This window comes from Eumetopias jubatus, unplaced genomic scaffold, assembly GCF_037043125.1.
Source record: "Eumetopias jubatus isolate StellerSeaLion01/CBP00866 unplaced genomic scaffold, mEumJub1_p1.0 scaffold_11, whole genome shotgun sequence".
In the NCBI taxonomy this organism is placed as follows: domain Eukaryota; kingdom Metazoa; phylum Chordata; class Mammalia; order Carnivora; family Otariidae; genus Eumetopias; species Eumetopias jubatus.
This window is the reverse complement of record NW_028274817.1, coordinates 67,462,102-67,489,674: the sequence shown is the minus strand read 5'-3', so window position 1 is coordinate 67,489,674 and position 27,573 is coordinate 67,462,102. Positions and strand designations below refer to the sequence as shown.

The window sequence follows — 27,573 nt, the reverse complement described above, 5'->3', positions numbered from 1 at the left end:
AGTGTGATTATTGGATCGTATTATTAAGAGTATGTTTAGTCTTGTAAGAAGCTACCAAACTGTCTTACAAAATGACTGTACCATTTTGCATCCCCACTAGCAATGAATGAGAGTTCCTGTGCTCCACAGCCTCTTTAGTATTTGGTATTCTCAGAGGTTCAGATTTTGATCATTGTAATAGGTATAGAGCGGTATCTCATTGTTATTTTAATTTGCATTTCCCTGATGATATATGTTGTGGAGCATCTTATATGATTATTTGTCAGCCCCTATCTTTGGTAAAGTGTGTCTGTTCAGGTGTTTTGCTCATTTTTTAATTGGGTGTTCTTGAGTTTTAAGGGTGTTTGTATATTTTGAATAATCTTTTTTTTTAAGATTTTATTTATTTGAGAGAGAGAGAGGGAGAGCACAGAGGGAGAGGGAGAAGCAGACTCCCTGCTGAGCAGAGAGCCAGTGGGATTCAATCCCAGGACCCTGAGATAATGACATGAGCTGAAGGCAGACACTCAACGGACTGAGCCACCCAGGTGCCCTTGGATAATAGTCTTTTATCAGATAATGTCTTTTACAAATATTTTCTTTCAGTTTGTGTCCTTTTTTTTTTTTGATAGTGTCTTTTAGAGCAGAAGTTTTGAATTTTAATGAAGTCCAGCTTATCAAACATTTTTTTCATAGATCTTGGCATATCTAGAAAGTCTTCACCATACCCAAATTCATCTAGATTTTCCCCTGTGTTCACTTCTGGAATTTCATAGTTTTGCATTTTATATTTAGGTTGTGATCCATTTTGAGTTAATTTTGTGACTATAAGGTCAGTGTCTAGGTTCATTTTATTGCATGTGGATGTCCAGTTAGTTATTCAGTCACCATTTATGGGTAAGACTTTTTTTCTGCTGAATTACCTTTGCTCCTTTGTCAAAGATCAGTTGAGTATGTCCTTGTGAGTCTATTTCTGGGCTTAGGCTCTGTATTCTGTTGATATGTTTGTCTATTCCTTCAGCAATAGCACAGTGTCTTGATTACTGTAGCTTTATAGCAAGTCTTGAAGTCAGATAGTGTCAGTCCTACAACATTGTTCTTCTTCAGTATTGCGTTAGCTATGCTGGGTCTTTTACTTCTCCATATAAAATTTAGAATCAGTTTGTTGATAATCTGTAGAATAATTTGCTGGGATTTTGATTGGGATTACATTGAGTATGTTGAAACAAATTGGGAAGAACTGACATCTTGACAGTACAGATGGTCCCCAATTTACGATGGTTCAACTTAGATTTTTTAACTTTATGATGGTGGAAAAGTGATACACATTTAGTAGAAGTTGTACTTCAAATTTTAAATTTTGATCTTTTCCTGGACTAGCAATATCTAGTATGATACTCTCTTGTGATACTGGGCAGTGACAGTGAGCTGCTAGCCATGAGATCATGAGGATAAACAACCAGTACATTTAAAACCATTCTGTACCCATACAGCCATTTTGTTTTTTTCACTTTCCGAACATTATTCAATAAATTACATGAGGTATTCAGCACTTTATTATAAAATGGGCTTTATGTTAGATGACTTGGCCCAAATGTAGGCTAGTATAAGTGTTCTAAGCATGTTCAGAGGCTAAGCAATAATGTTCAGTAGGTTAGATGTATTAAATGCTTTTTTGACTTATATTTTCAACTTACGGTGAGTTTTTTTGGGGACATAACCTCATCATGAGTCGACAAAGATTAGTATTTAGTCTTCCTATCTGTGAACCTGGAATATGTTTCCATTTTTTAGTTCTTTGATGTCTGTTATCTGGGTTTTGTGGTTTTCCCCATATAGATCTTTCAAATATTTTGTTAGATTTATACCTAAGTATTTCATTTTGGGTAGTGTGAATGTGTGAATGTAACCAGTATTGTTTTTAACTTCAAATTCCACTTATTGCTGGCTTATAGGAAAACTATTGATTTTTGTATATTAACCCTGTATCTTGCAACCTTGGTGTAATTCCTTCTTAGTTCCAGTTTGGGTTTTTTAGTCAATTCTTTAGGATTTTATACATCTATCATGTCATCTGCGAACAAAGACAGTCATATTTTTTTCTTCCCAGTCTGTGTTCCTTTTCTTTTTTTTTTATTTTATTTTATTATGTTATGTTAGTCACCATACAGTACATCATTAGTTTTTAATGTAGTGTTCCATGATTCGTTGTTTGTGTATAACACCCAGTGCTCCATTCAGTATATGCCCTCTTTAATACCCATCACCAGGCTAACCCATCCCCCCACCCCCCCTCCCCTCTAGAACCCTCAGTTTGTTTCTCCGAGTCCATAGTCTCTCATGGTTCATCTCCCCCACCGATTTCCACCCCTTCATTTCTCCCTTCCCACTATCTTCTTTTTTTTTTTTTTTAACATACAATGTGTTACTTGTTTCAGAGGTACAGGTCTGTGATTCAACAGTCTTACACAATTTGCATTGGTTAGGACTTCTAGTACAATTCAAAAAGGAGTAGTGAGAGATAGACATCCTTGCCTTCTTGATCTTTGTGGGAATTCCAGTTTCTCACCATTAAGTATGTTAGCTGTATTTTTTTTTTTTGGTAGAGGCTCTTGATTAAGTTGAGGAAGTTCTGTATTCCTAATTTGCTGAGAGTTTTTATCATGAATGGGTGTTGGGTTTTGTCCAATGCTTTTTCTGCATCTGTTGATATGATCTTGTGATTTTTCTTCTTTAGTTGTTGTGATGGTTTACATTCATCGATTTTCTAATGTTGATTTAGGTTTGCATACTTGAGACAGACCCCACTTTGTCATGGTGTATAATTCTTCTCTTAACGTATTTGGATTCAGTTTGCTAGTTTGTTGGGTATTTGTGCATCTTTGCTAATGAGAGATGTTGATGTGCGGTATTTTTTTCTTACAGTGTTTTTCATTTTGGTGTTAGGGTCATGTTGGCCTCATAGAATGAAGAAGTATTTCCTCTGCTTCTATTTTCTGGAAGAGATTTTAGAGAATTGGTATTATATCTTATTAAATGTTTGGTAGAATTCACCAGTGAACCCATTTGGGTCTGATGCTTTCTGTTTTGGAGGGTTAATTATTGATTCCATTTCTTTGATAGATACAGGCCTAATAAGATTCTCTGTTTCTCCTTGTGAGTTTTGACAGATTGTTAGAAGTGTGTTGTTTAATCTGCAAGTATTTTGGGATTTTCCAGCTATGTTTCTATTATTGATTTCTGGTTTAATTCCATTGTCGTCTTAGAGTGTATATACAGACCACGGGAGGGATGCTGTTATCTTTTTCCCTGGTTCTCTCTGGTAAACTTCTAACTGGTGTTTTTTAGCTTGTTGCTCTCATGTGGTTACCAGTCTCCATTTAACTGCTTACCAACAAAATTTCTGTTGTTTTTGGGAGTACTCTTAGGATTGATTTTTTTCCCCCAGGGTATTCCAAATTAAGTCTGTTCTCTTGGGGATACCTTTTGAGCTCTCTCTGTTACAACCTGTCTCTACCCCTTGGCAAAACCTCTACACTGCTGCTCTGGAGCCCAGAGGAGGGGAAATGGCTTGCTTTTCTCATCATGACACCCCCACTTAGGGAACAGAATTGTTTGGCTAGGATGGTAGCCTCTAGTTTTCCTAAAGGACTATTTCAGCTTCAGGTTAAGTTTTTCCTTTGTGCTGTGTGTCAGAGAATGTCTCTTTTTACATTAGTGTTCCTCTCATCTGCAAAAATATCTTTAAAAAAATCTGTAAAAAGAAGTTGCTGAGATTTTGATTGGGATGGCATTGAGTCTATAGATGAATTGGGGCGATTTGATATCTTACTGAGTTTTCCAGTTCATGGGCATAGTATTTCTCCCTATTTATCTAGATCTGTTTTGATTTATTTCATTAATATTTTGTTGTTTCCACATAGAGTTCTTGCATGTATTTTGTTAGATTTATATGTAAGAACTTTATTTTTGGGGTTGCTATTATAAATTTTATAATTTTTATTTTTTTCATTTTGAATTCCAATTATAGCCATATATAGGAATATGATTGACTTGTCTATTGACCTTATAGTCTGCTACCTTGCTAAACTCACTTTTTCATTAGAGGGTTTTTTTTTTTTTGGTAGATTATTTGAGATTTTTTGGACAATGTTTCCTGCAAATTAATTTTTTCCTTTCTAACATGTGTGCCTTATAATAGTTTTTCTTGCTTTATTGAACTGGTAGGCCTTCCAGTACAGTGTGGAATGGGGTAGAGAGGACCCTGAGATCATGACCTGAGCTGAAATTAAGAGTTGGAGGCTTAGCTGACTGAGCCACCCAGGTACCCTGAATTTTATTGATTTTTGAATGTTGAACTAACCTTATATTTCTTGGTTGAAACCCATATGATTGTGATATATATTTTTTCATATTACTGCATTTTATTTGCTAACATTCTGTGGCAGTTTTTACATCTGTGTTCATTAAAGATACTGATTTGTAATTTTCTTTTCTGGCAATATTTCTCTCTCAATTTGTGAACAGGATAATACTGACTTCATAAATGGGACATGTTCTTTCCTCTTCTTTTTAATGGAATTGATTGTGTAGAATTGGCATTATTTCTTACTTGATTGGTAGAATTTACCAATGAAACTATCTAGGCCTGAAGTTTTCATCTTTTGGTATGTAACTTGCAGTCCAATTTATTTACTAGGTATAGGGCTGTTCAAGTTTTCTTGAGTCAGCTTTGGTGATCTTTCAAATAATTGTTCCATTTCATCTTATTTATCAAATTCATGAGCATATAGTTGTTTGTGGTATTACTTCATTTTCCTATTAATGTCTTTGGCATCATTTGTGACACCGATTCTAAGCTTTATATGGAAAGGCAAACACTGTAACAAGTAACGTAGTGTGGAAGAAGCACAAAGTTGAAGGACTCACGCCATTTGGTTTCAAGACATTATAAAACTACAGTTATGAAGATAGCATGCCACTGGTAAAAGGACAGACATATAGATACAGAATAGAGAACTCAGACTCATGCAAATATTGCAAACTGATCTTTGACAAAGGCAGAAAGAGTGCTCAGTGGTGAAAGGGTAGTCTTTTCAAATAGTGTTGGAATCAATTGTATGTTTAAAAGTGAACTTACTTAGAGACCTTACACTTTTTTTTTTAAGACTTTATTTATTTATTTGACGGAGAGAGACAGTGAGAGCAGGAACACAAGCAGGGGGAGTGGGAGAGGGAGAAGCAGGCTTCCCGCTGAGCAGGGAGCCCGATGTGGGACTCGATCCCAGGACCCTGGGATCATGACCTGAGCCAAAGGCAGACGCTTAACGACTGAGCCACCCAGGCGCCCGAGACCTTACACTTTTAACAAAATTTCTCTCAAAATGGATCATAGACCTTAAATATAAAATGGAAAACTGTAAGACTTCTAAAAGCAAATATAAAAGAATATGTGAAGTTGGGTTGGGTGATGAGTTTTAGATCCAACATCGAAAGTGTAATTCATGAAAGAAGAAATTGATAAGCAGGACTTTATTAAAATTAAAAATGTTTGCTCTGAAAAAACAGTGTCAAGAGAATGAAAAGACAAACCACAGACTAGAAAAAAATTTTGCAAAACCCATATCCAATAAAAGACTTTAATATACAAAGAACTCTTTAAATTCAATAATAAGAAAACAACCCAGTTAGAAATTGGGCAGAAGATTGGGCAAAAGATCTGAACATACACCTCACCAAAGAAGATACAGAGATGGCCAATGAGCAAATGAAAAGATGCTCATTTGCAATTAGAGAAATTCAATTAAAAAAAATGAGAAATCCTCATACCCATATTAGAGTGATTAAAATGTTTAAAAACCTGAAAATACCAATTGCTGGCTAGCAATAGGAAACTCTCATTTCTAGTGTATTTTTTAGTTCATTTTAAAATTGTTTAAGAGATTATAATGTGCATAATAGTTGTATCTTTTTTTTTTTTAAGATTTTATTTATTTGACAGAGAGAGACACAGCGAGAGAGGGAACACAAGCAGGGGGAGTGGGAGAGGGAGAAGCAGGCTTCCCGCCAAACAGGGAGCCTGATGTAGGGCTTGATTCCAGGACCCTGGGACCATGACCTGAGCCAAAGGCAGACGCTTAATGACTAAGCCACCCAGGTGCCCCAATACTTATATCTTTTATGCAGTTCTCTTGAATTATTTTAGAAGAAAAGAGTAAAAATTATATTTATTCTGTCATTTACATTTATTTATGTAGTTAGCTTTTCTGAGCCTGTTTATTTCTTCATATGCGCTTCTTTTTTATTTCTTCATATGGATTTGAATTAAAGTAATCTCTTTTCAGCTTGAAGGAATTTGTTTTTTTCTTCTAAGGCAGGTTGACTAACTGAATTCTTAGTCCTTTTTTGTCAGTCTTAATTTTTCCTCATTACTGAAAGATAGTTTTCTGGAGATAAGCTTCTTCCTTGTCATTTTTTCATTTTTTCTTTTAGCACTTTGGGTATACCAAGTACTGCCTCTGGTCCTCATTGTTTCTCATGAGAAATCACGAGTGAAGATTCTTTGGGTCACTTGTGTGTTTTTTTCTGTTGCTGCTTTTTATAATTTTTGCTGAAAATAACAAAATATTAGTGAAATAAAAGAAGATCTAGATAAATAGGGATTAATACTACATCCCTGAATCAGAAGATTTGGTAAGATATCAAATCTTCCGAATTTCATCTGTAGATTCAGTAGTTGTCACAGTCAAAATCTCAGCAAGGTCTTTTTGTAGATATTGCTAGTTTATTCTAAAATTTATATGAAAATGCAAAGAAACTAGAATAACCAAAACAGTTCTAAAAAAGTAAAAATAAAAAGTTTGAAAGGAGGGGCACCTGGGTGGCTCAGTCGGTTAAGCGTCTGACTTTTGCTCAGGTCATGATCTCAGGGTCCTGGGATGGAGCCCCATGTCAGGCTCCCTGCTCAGCAGGGGGTCTGCTTCTCCCTCTCTCTTGCCCTCTCTGCTCTCCCCCTCTCTCTCAAATAAATAAATAAATAAAATCTTAAAAAAACAGTTTGAAAAGACACAGTATATTTTATTTATAGGCTTACGATAAAAATGGTAGTCAGTAGTATTTGGTATTGGTGAAAGGAGAAAGACAAAGATCAGTGAAACAGAGACAGAAATAGATCCACAGAAATCTAATTATTTTCAACACAGATGCAAAGACCCTTCAATGTTCAGAGGCTAATCTCTTTAACAAAAGCTGCCGAAACAATTGGAGGACCACATGCCAAAAGAAAGTGTGAACACATACTTCACTCATTATACAAATGAATCATAGAGAAATTATATGACATCTAGAAGAAGACACAGGAAAACCTCTACAGTTTTAGAAAGAGCGCTGAAGGCACAATACTAATGCTAATTGATAAATTTATTTCTTAAAGTATGGGCAACTTTTTTTATTCTAACAGTTTCTTTTTAGGGCAGTTTAGGTTCATAGCAAAATTGAGAGGGAGGTAGAGAAATTTCCCATATACTCCCTCCCCCAACACATGCATCACCTCTCCCATTATCTACATCCTCCACCAGAGTGGTACATTTGTTACAACTGATCAACCTTCATTATTTACACATCATCATCTAAGGTCATTAGTTTACATTAGGGCTCACAGTTTGGACAAATGTATAATGATATGTATCCATCACCAAAGTATTACACAGTCTCTGCCCTGAAAATCTCTGTCCTTCACCTATTTATTCCCTTCCTCCTGCCCCCAACTAATGGCAACCACTGATCTTACTGCCTCCGTAGTTCTGTTTTGAATTTTTCCCCCTCTACTTTCTGCTTGCATCTTAGATTGGGTAGTTGCTGTTGACCTATGTTCAAGTTCCCTGATTCTTCATTTGTGTTGAGTCTACTTATAAGCTCCCTTAAAGGCAGGCATATTCATTTCTGTTAAGGTGTTTTCAATTTCTACCATTTTTATTTGATTCTTTTTTATAGTTCCAACTCTTCTGATATTACCTACGTGATGTGGCCTGTTGTCTATGTTTTTTAACATATCCTAGTTATTTTAAATTCTCTGTTAGTTTCTACGTCTCATATCTGAATCTGGTTTTGAAGATTGGATTTTCTTCACACTGTTTTTTGTCCCTTTGTTTTTATCTACATTATAATTTTGCTGGAAGACGTATTATGTAAGACAGTAGATCCTGAAGTATTTTCTTAAGTTTTTATTTTAATTCCATTTAGTTATCATTCAGTGTTATGTTAGTTTCAGGTATTCAATATACTGATTCAATGTTTCCCATACATCACATTCCCATGTGCTCATCACAAGTGCACTCCTTAATCCCCATCACCTCTTTAACCCATCCCCCTACCCACCTCCCCTCTGGTAACCATCAGTTTGTTTTCTATAATTAAGAATCTGTTTCTTGATTTGTCTCTCTTATTTTTCCCTTTGCTTGCTTTGTTTCTTAAATTCTGAGTGAAATCATATGGTTTGAGTGAATGGGTGAAATACGGTTTTTGTCCTTCCTGACTGACTTATTTCACATAGCGTTATACTCTCTAGTTCCATCCATGTTGTTGGAATGGCAAGATTTCATTCTTTTTATGGCTAAATAATATTCCATTGTATGTATATACCACCTCATCTTTATCCATTCATCAATCGATGGACACTTGGGCTGCTTCCATATCTTGGCTGTTGTAAATAAAGCTGCTATAACAAGAGGGGTGCATGTATCCCTTTGAATTAGTGTTTTTATATTCTTGGGGGTAAATACCCAGTAGTACAATAGCTTATTTTTGCTTTCGTTTTCCCTTGCCTCAGGAGATCTCTCTAGAAAGAAATTGGTACAACCAATGTGTCAAAGAAGTTACTGCCTGTGTTCTTATCTAGGAGAGATCTGTCAAATAAATAAATAAAATCTAAAAATAATTTAAAAAATGTATTGTTGAATTTGGTTTGCTAGTATTTTTGTTGAGGATTTTTGCATCCATGTTCATCAGGGGTATGGGCCTGTTACTTCCTTTTTTGTGGTGTCTTTATCTGGTTTTGGTATCTGGGTAATGCTGGCCTCATAAGATGATTTTGGAAGTTTTCCTTCCTTTTGTACTTTTTGGAATAGTTTGAGAAGAATAGGTATTAACTCTTCCTTAAATGTTTTGTAGAATTCACCTGTGAAGCTGTCTGGTCCTGGACTTTTGTTTGTTGGGAGTTTTTAGATTATTGATTTAGTTTCTTTGCTGATTATCTGTTGGTCTGTTCAAATTTTCTATTTCTTCCTGTTTCAGTTTTGGTAGTTTATACGTTTCTAGGAATTTATCCATTTCTTCTGGGTTGTCCAGTTTGTTGGCATATAGTGTTTCATAATACTCTGATTGTTTGTATTTCTGTGGTGTTGGTTGTGATTTCTCTTCTCATTTGTGATTTTATTTATTTGAGTCTTTTCTCTTTTTTTCCTTGATATTTCTGGCTAGAGGTTTATCAATTTTATTGATTTTTTTTTTTCCCCCAAAGAATCAGCTCCTGGTTTCATTGATCTATTCTATTGTGTGTGTTTTTTTTTAAATCTTTATCATTTGTTTCTGCCCTAATCTTTATTATTTCCTTCCTTCTGCTGGTTTTAGTTTTATTGTTCTTTTTCTAGCTCCTTTAAATGCAGGGTTAGGTTGCATGAGATTGTTTTTGCTTCTTGAGGTAGGCCTGTATTGCTATAATCTTCCCTCTTATAACCTCTTACTGCATCCCACAGGTTTTGGATTATTGTGTTTTATTTTAATTTGTTTCTGTGTATTTTTTTATTTCTTCTTTGATTTCCTGGTTGACCCATTTGTTGTTTAGTAGTATGTTATTTAATCTCCATGTATTGTGGTCTTTCCAGATTTTTTTTCTTGTTTTTGATTTCTGTTTTCATAGCATTGTGATCAGAAAATATGGATGGTATGATTTTGATCTTAATGAATTTGTTGAGGTTTTTTTTATTAGTGCGCTAGTAAGTGATCTATTCTGGAAAATGTTCCATGTGTACTTGAAAAGAATGTGTATTCTGATTAGGATGGAATGTTCTGAATATATCTGTTAAATCTTTTTTTTTTTTTTTTGGTGCAAAAAGGTGATTTTATTAAAGCACGGGGACAGAACCCATGGACAGAAAGAGCTGCTGCCTAGATCTCTTAAATCTATCTTCTCCTGTGTGTCATTCAAAGCCATTGGTTCCTTGATGTTGTTTAGATGATCTGTCCATTGATGTAAGTAAAGTGTTAAGTTCCCTACTATGTTCATTATTAACTGTGTTATGTATTTGGATGCTCCTCTGTTGGGTGCATAAATATTTACAATTGTTACATCTTAATTGTTGTATTTTCCCCTTTATGATTATATAGTGTTCCTCTTTGTTTCTTGTTACAGTCTTTTTTCAGAATCTGTTTTGTCCAATATAAGTATTACTACTCTGGCTTTCTTTCATGTCCATTTGCATGATAGATGCTTCTCCATCCTCTCACTTTCAATCTGCAGGTGTCTTTAGGTCAAAAATGAATCTCCTATAGGCATTTTTTACCCATTTTGTCATCCTGTATCTTTTGAGTGGAGCCTTTAATCCATTTACATTCAGCATAATTATTGATAAATATTTATTGCCATTTTATTACTTGTTCTGTGGCTGTTTCTAAAGATTTTCTCTGATGCTTTTTTTGTCTTTCATGTTTTGCTGATTTTCTTTAGTGATATATTTGGATGTCTTTTTCTTTATTCTTTGCCTATATATTAGTGGTTTTAGATATATCATTACCAGTAGGTTTGTATATAACCTCATCTGCAGATAGCAGTCTATATTGTTTATGGTCATTTAAATATGAACCCATTCTTTACTCCTTTCCTCCCCATGTTTTAGGTATATGTTATTATTTTCATATCCTTTTTTATTGGTTAGTTCCTTGACTGATTTTTTACAGACATATTCATTTTTACTGCTTTTGTTATTTCTTACTTTGTACTATCTTTTTCATCTTTCCTTTCCATCAGCGAGTCCTGTTTAATATTTCTTGCAGCGCTGGTTCATTGGTCATGAACTTCTTTAGTTTTTGTCTGTCTAGGAAACTTGATGTCTCCCTCTATTGTGTATGGATGACCTTGCTGGAAAGAATGTTCTTGGCTGTAGATTTTTCCCATTCAGCACTTTTAATATATCATACCACTCCCTTCTGGTTTGCAAATTTCTTTCTTTTCTTTCTTTCTTTTTTTTAAAGATTTTATTTATTTATTTGACAGAGAGAGAGAGACAGCGAGAGAGGGAACACAAGCAGGGGGAGTGGGAGAGGGAGAAGCAGGCTTCCCGCCGAGCAGGGAGCCCGATGCGGGGCTCGATCCCAGGACCCTGGGATGATGACCTGAGCCGAAGGCAGTCGCTTAACCAACTGAGCCACCCAGGCACCCCTGGTTTGCAAATTTCTGTTGAAAAATCTGCTATTTGTATGGGTTTTCCCTTGTAAGTTAATGACTTCTTTTGTCTTGATGCTTTTAAATTTTTTTATCTCTATTTTGCAAATTTAATTATGTTTTGTTACATAATCAGATGTCTTGGTATGGGTCTACTTTTGTTGATTTTGATGGGTGTTCTCTGCCTCCTCAATCTGGATATCTGTTCCCTTCCAGATTAGGGATGTTTTTGGCTATTATTTCTTCAGGTAAATTTTCTGCTCCCTTTTCTTTCTCTTCCTCTTGTGGGACTCTTACAATATGAATGTTGTTAGGTTTAATGGAGTCACTGAGTTCCCTGAGTTCGCATTTTGCATAATTTTTTTCGGTCTTTTGCTCACCTTGATTACTTTCCATTTCTGTCTTCTGGGTCACTAATTCATTCCTCTGATTCTTCCATCCTGCTCTTCATTCCAACAAGTATGTTTCTCATTTCATATCAAGCCCTTTATCACTGCTGTGTTATTCCTTATCTCTGTGTTAAAGGTCTCATTCTTGTCTTCCACTCTTTTCTCAATCCAGTGAATATCCTTGTGATCATTGCTTTAAGTTGTCTGTCATTTTACTAATATCTCTTTCGCTTAGATCTCTGGTTGTGGTCTTGTCCAGTTCTTTCCTTTGGGATAAATTTCTCTGTCTCCTCATTTTGTCTGCTTTTCTGTGTCTGTTTCTCTATGTTAAGAAAGTCATCTGTGTCTTCGGTTCTTGAAAGTAGTGACTGTATGAAGAAGAGGTCCTGGAGTGTCCTGCAGTGGTATGCTGTTCACCAAAACCTGGCACTTCAGGAGAGTGTCCTATGCGTGTTACATATGCCCTGTTGCTGTGTCTGAGTCATTTTTCCTTTTAGTGCAGTTGTCTGCGCCGACTCTCTGTCTGCCTCTTGTGGGCTGTAATTGCTCTTTGTGGTGTTAGTTGGTCCCAGGCAGGCCAGCTTTGAGTGGGCGTGCCCACCAGGGAACTTGGGGGCAGGGTAGTGGTGTTAGCAAAGTTTGTACTGGGCCACTAGTTCTTTGCCGGATCTCCCGAAGCCCTGTGGCAGCTAGGGGCTGAACTCAGTGATTGGGGTGGGGGGGGAGCATGCAGGTGGGTGTGGTGCATGATGGTGGCTGGGGACACATTGGCTGGGCACGGTGTGGTGGATGGGTGTGGCTTGAAACAGCAGCTGTGCACCCTGTGGCTGCACGGGTGGGGTGAACACAGGGATTTAAGAAAATTTGTCCTGAGGCCAGGGCTGAAGCTAGCAGGCTTGGAGTGGGGGACTCTTCAGGAGACCTTTTGGGCAGGGTGCACTGCTAGCAGGTAAGGTAACAAGTGTCTGTGTAGCCCTGCCTCCCACAGATGGCTCCGTGTTTTATGCTGGGGGGCAGGGAAGGAAAATGGCGCTTCCAGCCCCCCTTGTTTTTGAAGTCCCCCAACACACTCTGAAATCAGTATGAACAGATCTGTCTGCTATTTGCCCCTGGTGTTGTGTAAACTGCTGTTTTTATGTTGCCTCCTCACATGGGCTGCTGTCTCTTTAAGGCCAGTGACCCAGCTGTAACTAGCTCTCATGGTTTACCCAGTGCTGAGTCAGCTGACTTGTAAAGCTCCAGGCTCCCAGTCCTACTGGTTTTACAAACTGATGGAATTCAACCCCTTTGGTGTGTATGTCTGTACGCAGGTAGGTAGGTAGGTAGTTTTATTGTAACAAAACAACTTGTACACTTTTAGCATTTAAAACTGAGCATGATCTTTCCAGTGAAACACAAAGAACATTTAAAAATAAAAAGGAGCAAAATTGTAATAAGAAATGTCAGTTCCAAGTAAGATCATATGTATAGGTTCTGCTGATCTCCTGCTGAGTGGCAGGGCTCTAGTCATCATAGGTAGAGAATATAATTTTAAAAATGTCATCTTAAACTGCAAGGATGTCCATTAAACATCACAGTTAAACATACTAAAGGAGAAGCCATGTTGTCAAAGTGCCCATTTAACCCACCCAGGGATCTCAAACCTACCCTTTGCTGATCTTCTGTAATTCCATTTTAAATTTTTCTTTCTTTTTTTAAGTAAGAGAAAGTAGAAAGACACATGTTGGCAAATGCTAACTGTCCATATTCACAGAGAGACAAAGTGTAATCTCTGAGCCCAATATACAGAAAAAGGAGGAAAAAAGTTAGAATTCCGTACACTGCTATACAGGGGCCTAGCATTCTCCAGCTTCCAGCAAAGGTAAGGGAGCAGGTTTTCCTTTTTTTCCCCACAGAGCATGGTCGTGTATGTTTTTGTTGAGACAGGAAGGGGTAAAAATGAATTTGGAAAGGAAAGTGGTAGAGACTCTTTTCCCATTGTATTCTGCTCAAGGTATTCCCCCGCCCCCAACATAAGTTGAAAACCATGTTATAAAGAGAGAGAAAAATGACTTCAAAAAACAGGGTGAGTGAGCACAAGAAGAGGAAAAAAAAGACTGCAACTTGTTCTCAGGGACTGGAGGAAATTTAAAAAATGAAGGTTGGAATCCATCAGTGTTTTTCTTCTTCATCCTCCTGTCCTTCCTTCTCCCCCTCATTCTCTTCACCTTTATCATCATCTACTTCTTTGTCAGTATCTTTTTTTTTTTTTTTAGATTTATTTATTTGAGAGAGAGAGCAAGTGAGCAGGGGGAGAGGGAAAGGGAGAGAAATCCTCAAGCCGACTCCTGGCTGAACTTAGAGCCCAACAAGGGGCTTCATCTCACGACTCCGAGATCTGAGCTGAAACCGAGAGTTGATGCTCAACCGACTGAGTCACCCAGGCGCCCCTTCATCAGTATCTTCCAATCCTTCTTGTTCGTCGTCATCATCATTTTCTCCTTCCCCTTCATCATCCATATTTGGAACCAAGTAGTACTCTAATGGATTTGGCCAAATACCATCTTTGATAACCTCTCCTGACTCATCTGCACCAGCCCATCTGTTTTTTAAAGCCAAACATTATGGCCGGGGGGATTAATCTTTCCTGTGTGAGCTCCCTGGTGTTAGGGCCTATTTCTCTGCCCTCTCTGCATGCATGCAGCTCCCTCCCTCCTGCGGGCAGCCTCTCTATGCCTTTCTGACCTACCTACCCTTTCAGATGCAGCAGCTTCTCCATATTTACTTGTGGAGTCTGTTTTGTCAGTCTTCAGTTTGTTCTACGATTTATTGGCTTGGATGCAGATGATACCGAGTTGTAAATGTGGGATAGGGTGAGCTTAAGGTCCTCCTACTCCACCAGCTTCCCCCTCCTCCTGAAGTAAATACTTTTATTCTTTGAGAAAAGCACGCCTTCCCTTTTTCTAGGCTATTTATGTAGAATTTTGTGTCAACCTACTCAGTATTGGGCTGGATTTAGTGTTTGTTACTATGGTTTCTCTCTGTACCAGAGACTTGGAACCATGTAATGATACTCTGTTGTTGTGTCCCTGTGTGGTTTTTGTCCCTTTGCACTGCTCCTCAGAGAGGGTCTGTCTTCTTCAGCTTTCCTCTGTGTCATCTTCTAATTTCACTCAGTGCTTGCCAGCATGTGTTTGGGGGTAGAAAATGGGAACATTCTCTAATGTTTGGATTGAGACTCAGTCTTAAGCAGACATTGTGAATCTGGGTTTTGGGATACGGTCTTCACAAGTCTTCTTGCACCTTCAGGTATAATGCTATGCCATCTAATCCTCTACTCAGTGCTTCAGAGTATAGGTTTTAATGATCTTGCTTTTAGTTTAGGAACTTTTGTGGGTTTTTTGTTTGGGTGTTTTTGTTTTGTTTTGGTAAGAGAGATGGGAGGAATACATATGGGCAGAATTTCAGCCATACTTGCTGCTCCCCTCCACCAAGTAGCACCAAGGGAATCTTTCTCTGTGATCTTCCCTGTGGCCACCTGTTTGTAAAATCTGCAGGTGGGGGGCGCCTGGGTGGCTCAGATGGTTGGGAGTCTGCCTTCGGCTCGGGTCCTGATCCTGGGGTCATGGGATCGAGCCCCACATTGGGCTCCTGGCTCAGTGGGGAGCCTGCTTCTCCCTCTCCCTCTGCCTCTCCCCCTGCTTATGCTCTTTCTTTCTCTCTCTCTCTGTGTCTCAAATGAATCATTAAAAAAAAATCTTTAAAAAAATCTGCAGGTGGGTACAACGCACTCCCTGTTTTTTTGAAACGCCCCTCCCCCCAAAGGCTTGTCATTCTCATGATAGCCTACACTTGGCCTTTAGCAGGATATTTTAATTTTTAGTTATATCTTCCTACTTTCTTGCCACTTTTTGTGGCATTTGTTCCAATGATCAAATGCTCAGATTCTGTTTTTCTCTGCAGGTACCTACCTTTCTCTAAATTTCTATGTAATTTTTTACTCTATGACTTCACTTCTATGGTTAATAAAGTCACTAATTTGCAGTTGTCAGGCCCGTTTCTTCTCTTAAGGATGTAGTGATGATGTTTCTAGCTTTCTGTCTGAGCTTCATTGTCTTTGTTATTGTTTGTTTCTCTGTTTTTCATTTTTTTCTTTTGCATTGTTTGAATATTTTTAGTATTCCATTTTAATGTTCTTTTAAATTTTTTGGTATGTTCTGTTGTTGTTGCTGTAGGGATTACAATAAACATACCTAGTAATCACCTAACAGTTTATATAGATGTAATGTTTTACCACTTCAAGTAAAACAAAAGCCATACTTTTTTAAATGGTTTTTTTAATAGTTGCCATGTGTTTTACATTTATGTATTTTGAAAGCCCATCAGACTGTGTTATGATTTCTGCTTTTCAGAGTCCTATATAAAGAACCTAAGAGGAGAAAAATGAGCTTTTATATTTCCTCAGTCATTTACCAGTTCTGGTCTTCCTTCATTTCTAAAGATGTTAGCTTCCCCTGGGTATCCATTCACCTTCAGAGTGAAGAACTCTTTTTTTTTTTTTTTTTTTTTAAAGATTTTATTTATTTATTTGAGAGAGAGAATGAGAGATAGAGAGCACGAGAGGGAAGAGGGTCAGAGGGAGAAGCGGACTCCCCGCTGAGCAGGGAGCCCGATGTGGGACTCGATCCCGGGACTCCAGGATCATGACCTGAGCCAAAGGCAGTCGCCCAACCAACTGAGCCACCCAGGCGCCCGAGAGTGAAGAACTCTATTATTTCATCTCAACTCCTTTTAAAATGAATTCTCTTCATTTTCTTTCATCTAAGAATGGGTTCATTTCACCTTCATTCCTGAAGGACTTTTTTGCTGGATAAAATGCTAGAAGTTTTTTCTTCTTTTAGCACTTTTTTTTTTTAAATTTTTTAACTTTTTAAAGATTTATTTAGAGAGAGAGTGCAGGGAGGGGCACAGGCAGAGGGAGAGAGAGAATCTCCAGCAGACTCCCCACTGAGTCTGGAGCCTGACCTGGGACTCCATCTTGCAACCCTGAGACCATGATCTGAGCCGAAATCAAAAGTCAGACACTTAACTGACTGAACCACCAAGGTGCCCCTCTTCTTTTAGCACTCTATAAAGATGTTTTTCTACCATTTCTGTTCCCCGTGGTTTCTGATGAGAAGTTTGCGGTAGTTTGAGTCATTGATAATCTATCTGAACTGTGTTGCTTTTTGTAGCTGCTTTCAAATTTTTTTATTTTCGGTTTTTAGCAGTTTGCTGAAAGTGATATTTCTGGGTGTTTTTCTTTCAGTTTGTCTTGTTTGGATTTGCTGAGGTAGTTCAATATGTGGATTTATCTTTCATCAGTTAGGGAAGTTTTCCAGTAATATTCCTATAAACTTTTTTTTTTTCTCCTCGTACTCTGATGACTTGTATACTAGACATTTTAATATTGCTTCATAAGTTCAGAGACTGTTTTGTTTCAAACTTTTTGTTGTTCTGTTGCTTAGATTGGGTAATTTTTATTGATCTGTCTTCAAATTTATTGACTCTTGTCTCCATTCTGCTATTGAGGTCTCAAGTGAATTTTTTTTTTTAAATTTATTTATTTATTTTAGGGGTGCCTGGGTGGCTCAGTTGGTTAAGCGACTGCCATTGGCTCAGGTTATGATCCCGGGGTCCTGGGATCGAGCCCTGTGTCGGGCTCCTTGCTCAGTGGGAAGCCTGCTTCTCCCTCTCCCTCTGCCTGCCGCACCCCTGCTTGTGCGCTTGTGTTTTCTCTCTTTCTCTCTCTCTGTCTGTCAAATAATCAGTCTTTAAAAAAAATAAAGATTTATTTATTCGAGAAAGAGCTTGAGTGCTCAAGTTGGGGGGAGGGGCAGAGGGAGAGAATCTTCAAGCAGACTCCCTGCTGAGCATGCAGCCAACGTGGGGGCTCAATCCCAGGACCCATGAGATCATGACCTGAGCTGAAACCAAGAGTTCAGATGCTCAGCCAACTCTAAGCCATCCAGTTGCCCCCTCAAGTGAATTTTTTTTTAATCATAGATATTTTATTTTTAGTTAAGAATTTCAATTTGGTTCTTTTTAAGTGTTACTGAGATAAAATATCATATAATAAATGTATTCCTTTTTTTGTACACAGTTCATTTATTCATTTAGTAAATTTGTATAGTGTGCAGCTGTTACCACAATCCAGTTATAAGGCATTGCATTATTTCCAAAATTCCCTCAAGCTCATTTATAGTCAGTCCTATTCCCATCCTCAGTCCTGTGTTACTACTGACCTCTACATAAAATTTAGCCGTTCTTTGATACTTCATATAAATGAAATTTAGAATATTCATGATACTGAATTTGACCTCCTTCACTTACTACAATTTTTTTGAGGTTTATCCTTGTGGTAGCATGTATTTGTATATATATATTTTTTAGAGCTGAATATTACTCAGTATTATAGATATACCACATTTTTGTTTCATAGTTCAGCACTTGACAGAAATTTGACTTATATTCCTTTTATTTCCTTTGGCTATTATTAATAAATGTTGCTATGAAAATTGATGTACCTGTCCTTGTATGATTTCCATTTTTCTTGAATGGAATAGTTGGGTCATAGGGTAAATACTTACTTAGCACTTAAAGAAACTGCCAAATTGTTTTCCAAAGTGGCTATACTATTTTATGTTACCACCTGCAATATATGAGGGTTAACATTTGTCTGCATCTTCATCATTTGTTATTATCTGTCTTTTTGATTATAGCCAGTTTAGTTAGTGTGAAGTGATATTTCGTTATGGCTTTATTTTACATTTCCTTAATTAAGCTCTAATGAGATTGGGCATTTTTTCATTTGCTTATTGCTCATTCATATAATTTTGGTGGAATATCTTTTAAAGCTTTTCTCCATTTCTAATTTTTTCTTACTGCATTATAGGAGTTCTTTATATATACACATAATGTATTTTGAACACAAGTCCCTTATCAAAAATAATGATTTACAAATATTTTCTTAACTATGTAACTTGTCTTTTCATTTTCTATAGTGTCTATCTGAAACACTTTCTTTATTTTGATGAGGTCCAGTTTATCAGTTATTTTCTATATCTACTCTTTCATCAGTTTTATATTATCTTGATTATTGTAGCTTTAAAAGTAAGTTTTAAAATCTGGTAACAAAAGACCTACTACATTGTTTTTCAAAAGTGTTTTGGGTATTCTGTAAGCCTTGCACTTGTGATCAGCTTGCCATTTTTTTCCTTTAAGATTTTATTTATTTGAGAGAGAGAACATGAGTAGGGGGAGGGGCAAAGGGAGAGGGAGAAGCAGACTCTCCTGCTGAGCAGGGAGCCCGATGCGGGGCTTAATCCCAGGATCCTGGGATCATGACCTGAGCTGAAGGCAGATGCCCAACTGACTGAGCCACCCAGGTGCCCCCCATTTTCTTTTTAATACAAAAAAAGCCTGCTGGGATTTCCGTATGGATTTTATTGACTTTATAGATCAGTTTGGTGGGTGTTGTCTGTATAATAATACTGCTTTTTCCAAGCAGTGTTTTGTAGTGTTTAATATGTAAATTGTTTTTTCTTTTGTGAAATTTATCCTTAAATGTTTTATTCTTTTTGATGCTATTCAGAATGGAGTTCTCTTAATTCCATTTTTGGATATTTTATTGCTAGTAAAGAAATACAATTGATTTTAGGACTTTTAATTTTTTTATTTAATTTTTTTATTCGAATATAGTTGACCCACAATGTTACATTAGTTTCAGGTGTACAGCAAAGTGGTTGAACAACTCTAAACATTATGTTGTGCTCACTACCAAGTATAGGTGCCATCTGCCACCATACAATGCTATTACAATGTCATTGACTGTATTCCTTTATTTTTTATTTTTTTATTTTTATTTAATTTTTATTTGAATTCAAGTTAGTTAACATGCAGTGCAGTATTGGTTTCAGGAGTAGAATTCACTGATTCATCACTTAAGTACACCACCCAGTGCTCATCATAACAAGTGCCCTTCTTGATACCCATCACTCATCCAGCCCCTCCCCCATCCACCTCCCTCCATTACTCTTCAGTTTGTTCTCTGTTGTTAAGAGACTCTTAGGGAAAAAAAAAAAAAAAGAGACTCTTAGGGTTTGTTTCCATTTATTTTTCCCCCTCCTATATGTTCATCTGTTTTGTTTCTTAAATTCCACATGAGTAAAATCATATGGTATTTATCTTTCCCTGACTTATTTCGCTTAGCATAATACACTCTAGCTCCATCCACATTGTCGCAAATGGTAACCTTTCATACTTTTTGATGGCTGAATAATATTCCATCGTATATATACATCACATCTTCTCTATCCATTCATCAGCCAGTTGACATCTGGGCTCTTTCCATAGTTTTGCTGTTGTTGATAATGCTGTAAACATCGGGGTGCATGTACCCCTTCGAATCAGTATTTTTGTATCCTTTGGGTAAATACCTAGTAGCGCAATTTCTGGATTGTAGGGTAGTTCTATTTTTTTTCTTAAAGACTTTATTTATTTGAAAGAATGAGTGAGAGAGAGCAGAAGCCCACGGGGAGAGGGAGAGGGAGAAGCAGACTCCCCGCTGAGCAGGGAGCCCGATGTGGGCTTGATCCCAGGACCTTGGGATCATGACCAGAGCTGAAGGCAGAAGCTTAACTGACTGAGCCACCCAGGTGCCTGGGTAGTTCTATTTTTAACTTTTTGAGGAACCTCCATACTGGTTTCCAGAGTGGCCGCACCAGTTTGCTTTCCTGCCAACAGTGCACGAGGGTTCCCGTTTCTCTGAATCCTCACGAACACCTATTGCTTTGTGTGAGCCACTCTGACAGGTGCGAGGTGGTTTGTCATCGTGGTTTTGATTTGTACTTACCTGATGATGAGTAATGTTCAGCATCTTTTCATGTGTCTGTTAGCCATCTGGATGTCTTCTTTGGAAAGGTCCTATTCATGTCTTCTGCCCATTTCTTAACTGGATTATTTGTTTTTTGGGTGTTGAGCTTAAGTTCTTTATGTATTTTGCATATTAACCCTTTATCAGACATGTCATTTGCAAATATCTTCTCCCATTCTGTAGGCTGCCTTTTAGTTTTCTTTATTGTTTCCGTCATTGACTATATTCCCTCTGCTCTGCCTTTTATTCTCATGACTTTTCATTCCATAACTAGAAGCCTGTTACCTCCCACTTCCCTTCACCCATTTTGCCCATCCCCTCATTCCCTATGGCACTCCCCACCCTTATGGCAACCATCAGTTTGTTTTCTATATTTATAGGTCTGATTCTGTTTTTTGTTTATTCATTTGTTTTTCAGATTCCACATATGAGTGAAATCATACGGTATTTGTCTTTCTCAGTCTGACTTATTTTACCTAGCACAATACCCTTTAGGTCCATCCATATTGTTGCAGATGGCAAGATCTCAGTCTTTTTTTTATGGCTGATTAATATTCCATTATATATATATATATATATTTATCCTTTATGCATTCATCTATTGGTGGACACTTGAATTCCTTCCATATCTTGGCTATTGTAAAAATTGCTGCAATAAACATAGGGATGCACACATCTTTTTGAATTAGTGTTTTCATTTTCTTTGGGTAAATACCCAGTAGTGGGATTATTGGATCATATGGTATTTCTATATTCAAATTTTTGGGGAACCTCCATACTATTTTCTTCAGCGGCTGTACCAGTTGACATTCCCACCAGTATACAGGAGGCTTCCTTTTTCTCCACATCCTTTTTTGTCTTTTTGATTTTAGCCATTCTAACAGGTGTTGAGTTTGATAAGTTCTTTATAGATCTTGGATACTAGCCCTTTATCTGATAAGACATTTACAGATATCTTCTCCCATTCTGTAGGTTGTCTTTTGGTTTTGCCACCTGTTTCCTTTGCTGTGCAAAAGCTTTTTATCTTGGTGAAGTCCCAATAGTTCATTTTTGCTTTTGTTTCCCTTGCCTTTGGAGACATGTCTAGCAAGAAGTTACTTTGGCCAAGGTTGAAGAGGTTGCTGCCTGTGTTCTCCTCTAGGATTTTGTTGAATTCCTGTCTCACAGTTAGGTTTGTTTTTTGTTTTTAAAGATTTTATTTATTTGACAGATAGATTGAGAGAGAGCACAAGTAGGCAGAGTGGCAGGCAGAGGGAGAGGGAGAAGCGGGCTCTCCGCTGAACAGGGAGCCGGACATGGGGCTCGATCATAGAACCCCAGGATCATGACCTGAGCCAAAGACACCCGCTTAACTGACTGAGCCACCCAGGCGCCCCTCACAGTTAGGGTTTTCATCCATTTTGAGTTTATTTTTGTATATGGTGTAAGAAAATGGTCTAGTTTCATTCTTCTACATGTGGCTGTCCAATTTTCCCAACACCATTTGTTGAAGAGACTGACAAAGATTATATTTTTAATTAAAGTTTAAAAAAAAATCTCTAAATTAGGGGCACCTGTGTGGCTCAAGTCAGTTAAGTGTCTGCCTTTGGCTCAGGTCATGATCTCAGGGTCCTGAGATCGAGCCCCACACTGGGCTCCCTGCTCAGTGGGAAGTATGCCTCTCCCTCTCCCTCAGCTGCTCCCCCTGCTTGTGCTCCCTTGCTTGCGCGCTCTCTCTCAAATAAATAAAATCTTAAAAAAAAAATCTCTAGGGGCACCTCGATGGCTCAGTCGGTTAAGTGTCTGCCTTCGGCTTGGGTCATGGTCCCAGGGTTCTGGGATTGAGTTCCACGTCAGGCTCCTTGCTTGGTGGGGAGTCTGCTTCTCCCTCTGCCTGTGGCTCCCTCTGCTTGTGCTCACTCTCTCAAATAAATAAATAAAAATCTTAAAAAAAAATCTCTAAATTATTAATTCCCCAAAGAAGTGTAACCCAAAAGTCACACAAACAGAATGTTTAAAACATGTAAAGAAATACAAAATGCAGGAGACAGTCAAAATATCGTAATGTGGTAGACATAAATCCAAACGTATCTATAATTAGAGTAAATGTAAATGATCAAGCAAACCTCAGAGCCTGTCAGATTTGATTTAAAAAATCATAACCCAACTATATGCTATCTACAAGATACCTTCTTTCAATATCCTAACATAGATATGTTAAGGTAAAAGATTAGAACTTGATAATAGCATGTAAACACCAATCAAAAAAAGGTTGGGGGAAGGTTCCAAGATGGTGACACGGGGTAATGCTGAACTCACCTCCTTCACAGACACTAAATCTGTACTTAGATATAGAATAATTCCCCCTGAAAAAGAACTGAGGGGGCGCCTGGGTGGCTCAGTCGTTAAGTGTCTGCCTTTGGCTCGGGTCATGATCCCAGGGTCCTGGGATTGAGCCCCACATCGGGCTCCCTGCTCAGCGGGAGGCCTGCTTCTCCCTCTGCCTGCCGCTCCCCCTGCTTGTGTTCCTGCTTTAGCTGTCTCTCTCTGTCAAATAAATAAATAAAATTAAAAAAAAAAACAACTGAGGGCTTCTGCACAACAAAGGATAGAGACAACATAGAGAATAGTTGAAGAGACACAGTAATGTTGAGAAACCCACCCCTGATGCTTAACAACCGCAGTAGAGAAGTATAGTACTGAGGGACCAGGAGCAGATTTATCTGCCCTGGGCCACAGAAAAACTATATTTGAAAAAGGCAACTAGAATATAAGGGAACTAATCCTCCACCAAATGGTAGGTGGCTTGCTGGAATTCTCTTCAGGGTTGGAAGGGCTGGTGGAGCACTACTGTTTATATTTCCTTCCACTTTGGTAGTGCAGACAGTAGCAGGGTCTGGGCACCCTAAATGGCCTGCTGCCTCAGCAAGCCCCAGCCCCCTAGCCCAGTTTCATTCTTTTACATGTAGCTGTCCAGAATCTGGGCCACTTTCTTAAACCATACACAAAAATAAACTCACAATGGCTTAAAGATCTAAATGTGAGCCCTGGAACCATAAAACTCCTAGAAGAAAACATAGGAAGTAATCTCTTAGACATCAGCATTGCAACATTTTTCTAGATGTCTTCTAAGGCAGGGGAAACAAAAGCAAAAATAAAGTATTGAAACTACACCAAAATAAAAAACTTGGGCACAGCAAAGGAAACCAGCCATGCAATAAAAAGGCAACCTACTAAATGATAGAAAATATTTCAAATGATACATCTGAGAAAGGGTTAATATCCAAAATATATAAAGAACTAAGTACCAACAAAACAGTCCATTATAAAATGGGCAGAGGATCTGAACAGATATTTTTCCAGAGAAGACATACAGATAAATGACACATGAGAATATGTTTGACATCACTAATCATAAGGGAAATGCAAATCAAAACCACAATGAGATACCACCTCACATCAGTCAGAATGGCTAATATAAAAAAGACAAGCGTTGATGAAGATGTGGAAAATAGGGAACCCTTGTGCATTGCTGATTAGAAATAAAGTGGTGCAGCCACTGTGGAAAACAGTATGGAGGCTCCTCAAAAAAATAGAAATACCGTATGATCCCGTAATCCCACCACTGAGTATTTACTAAAGTAAACAGAAACAAAAAGTTATATGCACCCCTGTTTTTATTGTAGCATTATTTACAACAGCCAAGTTATGGAAGCAACCCAAATGTCTCTCAATAGGTGGTGAATTGATAAAGATGTGGTATTTATATACAATGGAATATTAGCTGTAAAGAATGAGATCTTGCCATTTGTGACAACATGGATGGACTTATGGGTTATTATGCTAAGTAAAATAAGTCAGCCAAAGAAAGACAGTTAATATGATTCCATGTATATATGGAATCTAAAAAGGAAAACAAATGAAGAAAAACAAAAAAACCGCAAAGAATCATAAATACAGAGAACAAACTGGTGGTTGCCAGAAGGAAGGGGGTGGGGGGATAGGCGAAATATGCAAAGGGGATTAAAAGGTTACAGACTCCGAGTATAAAATAAAGTCACAGGGATGAAAAAAATATAGCATAGGAAATACAGTCAATGATACTGTAACATGATATGGTGACAGATGCTAACTACATTTATCATGTTGAGCATAGTGTAATGTATGAAATTGTTGAGTAACTGTTTTGTCCACCTCCAACTAATACAACATTGTATGTCAACTACACTTCAATTTAAAAAAAAAATTTAAGTGGCTATATCAGATAAAATTTACTTCAGGATAAAGGGTTATTACTAATGTTAAGGAGAGATGTTATTTCCTGATGATAAATGGACAGAGTGGACAATAATCATAGATGTACATGTACCTAATAAAAGTGATCCTGGATACATGAAGTAAAACTGGTGGGACTGAAGAAAAATACAGACAAATCTGTGGTTACACTGGAGAATCTATATTGCTAACAGTATTTGACAGACTAGAAAAAAATTACCAGCAATCGACCTAATTGGTATGTTAGAATAGTCTACTGAAAACAGTAGAATATATTCTTTTCACGTGCACATAGACCCTAGACAAGATAGACCCTATTTTGGGCTATAAACAGACATTAACAGATTTTAAATAGTTGACATAATGTGAGATATGTTCTGTGACCATAACAGATTTAAACAAGTGATATATATAACGAATATTTGGAGAATCTCTGAATATTCAAAAGCTAAACTACAGATTTCTAAAATCAGTACACAAAAGAAGCCTCACAGGAATGAAAGTCTGACATATCAAACTATTGTGACGCATCTAAAGCAGTACTTTAGTGGGAAACTTACAGCATTTAATGTTTATGTTAGTAAAACTAAAAATGTCTTGAGCCATTAATCTAAGCTTCTACCTTAAGAAAATAGGAAAAGAGAGCAACTAAAACCCAGAGCAAACAAGGAAATGATAAAGAGCAGAGATCAATGAAATTGAAAACAAAAAAACTGAAAAAAATCACTTAAGCCAAAAGCTTCTTCCTTGTAGAGGTAATATTATTTTTATGTTTTATAAAGATTTTATTTATTTGCCAGAGAGAATACAAGCAGGGGGAGCATCAGGCAGAGGGAGAAGCAGGCTAAATAAGGAGCCCCATGCGGGACTCGATCCCAGGACCTATGATCATAACCTGAGCCAAAGGCAGATACTTAAACTGACTGAGCCACCCAGGCATTGCTGACCCCCCCTTTTTTTTTTTAAGTATCAGAAGCTACCAGAACTCACTTCACAGGAAATAAACATGACTATTTTTATCATTCTTAAGAAATTAAATTGAGGTACATATTTCTAACAAAGAAAATTTCCTAACCATAATTGTTTCATTGATGGATGCTTCTAAATATTTAAGGAAGACATAATAGCATTTTTTTTAAAGATTTTTTTATTTATTTGACAGTGAGAGAGAGGGAGCACAAGCAGGGGGATGGGTGATTGAGAAGCAGGCTTCCCGCTGAGCAGGGAGCCTATGCAGGGCTGGAACTGGACCCTGGGATCATGACCTGAGCTGAAGGCAGATGCTTAATGACTGAGCCACCCAGGCACCCAGTAGTACAAGAGAAAGTTATATTCCAACTTCATTTCATGTGGCCAGCATTACCCTGATATCAAAACCACAGAAAGGTATCATAAATAAAGACTGTAGACTAATATTACTCATGAACATAGACATAAAAATTCTCTACTGAGTATTACCAAATTGTATCCAGCAATATATAATAAGGTTAATACACGACGGCATTTGGTCTGGTTCAGAACTGAAAGAGTAATTGAGTATTTGGAAGTCATTTATATAATTCATCATACCAGCAAACTGAAGAGGCAACATATCTCCATAGATGCAAAAAAGAAAAACATTTGACATTATTTAAACCCATTCCTTATAAAAATTGTTAGCAAATTTAGAAAATAAGGCAACTTTATTAATGTGATAAACAGAATCTCAAAAACTGATGATAATGTTATATTAATTATTAAAGATTGTTTTTTCTTTCTCAGAACAGGAAGTGGGCAGGTATTTCAGATTTCACTACTGCTATTCAGCTTAGCACTGGAAGTTCTACCCAGGACCGTAAGGTAGGAAAAAACAATGAAGAGCATGTATTTTGATATACTAGCCATGTATATTTAGAAATCAAAATTTAATTTACAGTATCACCCCCTCCCCCCCAAAAAACCCCATGAGATATGGGTAAGTCTTGTTTTGCAGAATATTGTGGGACTGTAAAAATGACTGCTAGCTGAAACCATGCAAATCAATATTTATTAATGGAAAAATAACAGTTCCATTACCTGAAAAATTTTTTGTCAAAATACAAAAAATTCTCTTACTGTTAATTATAAATGTATAGGGAAATGAGAATACTATTTAAAGTAATTTTCATATTACAATATGAAACATTAGAATCATTTAAAATTAAGAGTACTTTATTTCATTAAAAATTACCAAGTTTTAATAGCGCTTGCTTTCTTCCTGTTAAACTTATGATAAGGAGTATCTTACAGTTTGCTGAATTGGCCCTCTCCCTTTCTGAATTCAGATTTCCTTTCAACATTTCATCTATCTTGCTTTCAATGTCATGTATTTATGAAATTTTCTTTAGTATAAAATTTCTTTTTGCTGATGTCACTCCCTATTGGACATCTTCATTCTTTTCAGCACAATTATTATTCTCATTTATATTGATAAGTTCCTACAGGTGCTTATGTAGAGGTCTCATATTATGATAATGTAATCATTCCCATTGTCAGCCAGTTATGTTATAATTACATTTGCATTAAATTCAGATTTCCCATAAAGTAAGGAAGAGCATCAAAGAAATAAGTGAAGGTGAATAAAAACTTTTTTTTTATTCTTG

At 37.2% G+C, this 27,573-nt stretch overlaps 1 long non-coding RNA gene across 13 annotated transcripts in view; it reads left to right on the top strand.

Moving 5' to 3' along the window:
• LOC114203229 (uncharacterized) overlaps window positions 1-27,573 on the top strand; it is a 136,757-nt gene that overhangs the window by 33,556 nt on the left and 75,628 nt on the right. For 7 of the 13 annotated variants that reach the window (XR_015769446.1, XR_015769447.1, XR_015769449.1 and 4 more), the window contains 3 exons: window positions 4,207-4,303; window positions 10,092-10,227; window positions 26,714-26,791. This is a non-coding gene — a long non-coding RNA (uncharacterized LOC114203229). The remainder of the gene's footprint in view (window positions 1-4,206; window positions 4,304-10,091; window positions 10,228-26,713; window positions 26,792-27,573) is intronic. The other 6 variants (XR_015769457.1, XR_015769451.1, XR_015769456.1 and 3 more) reach the window with 4 other exon arrangements.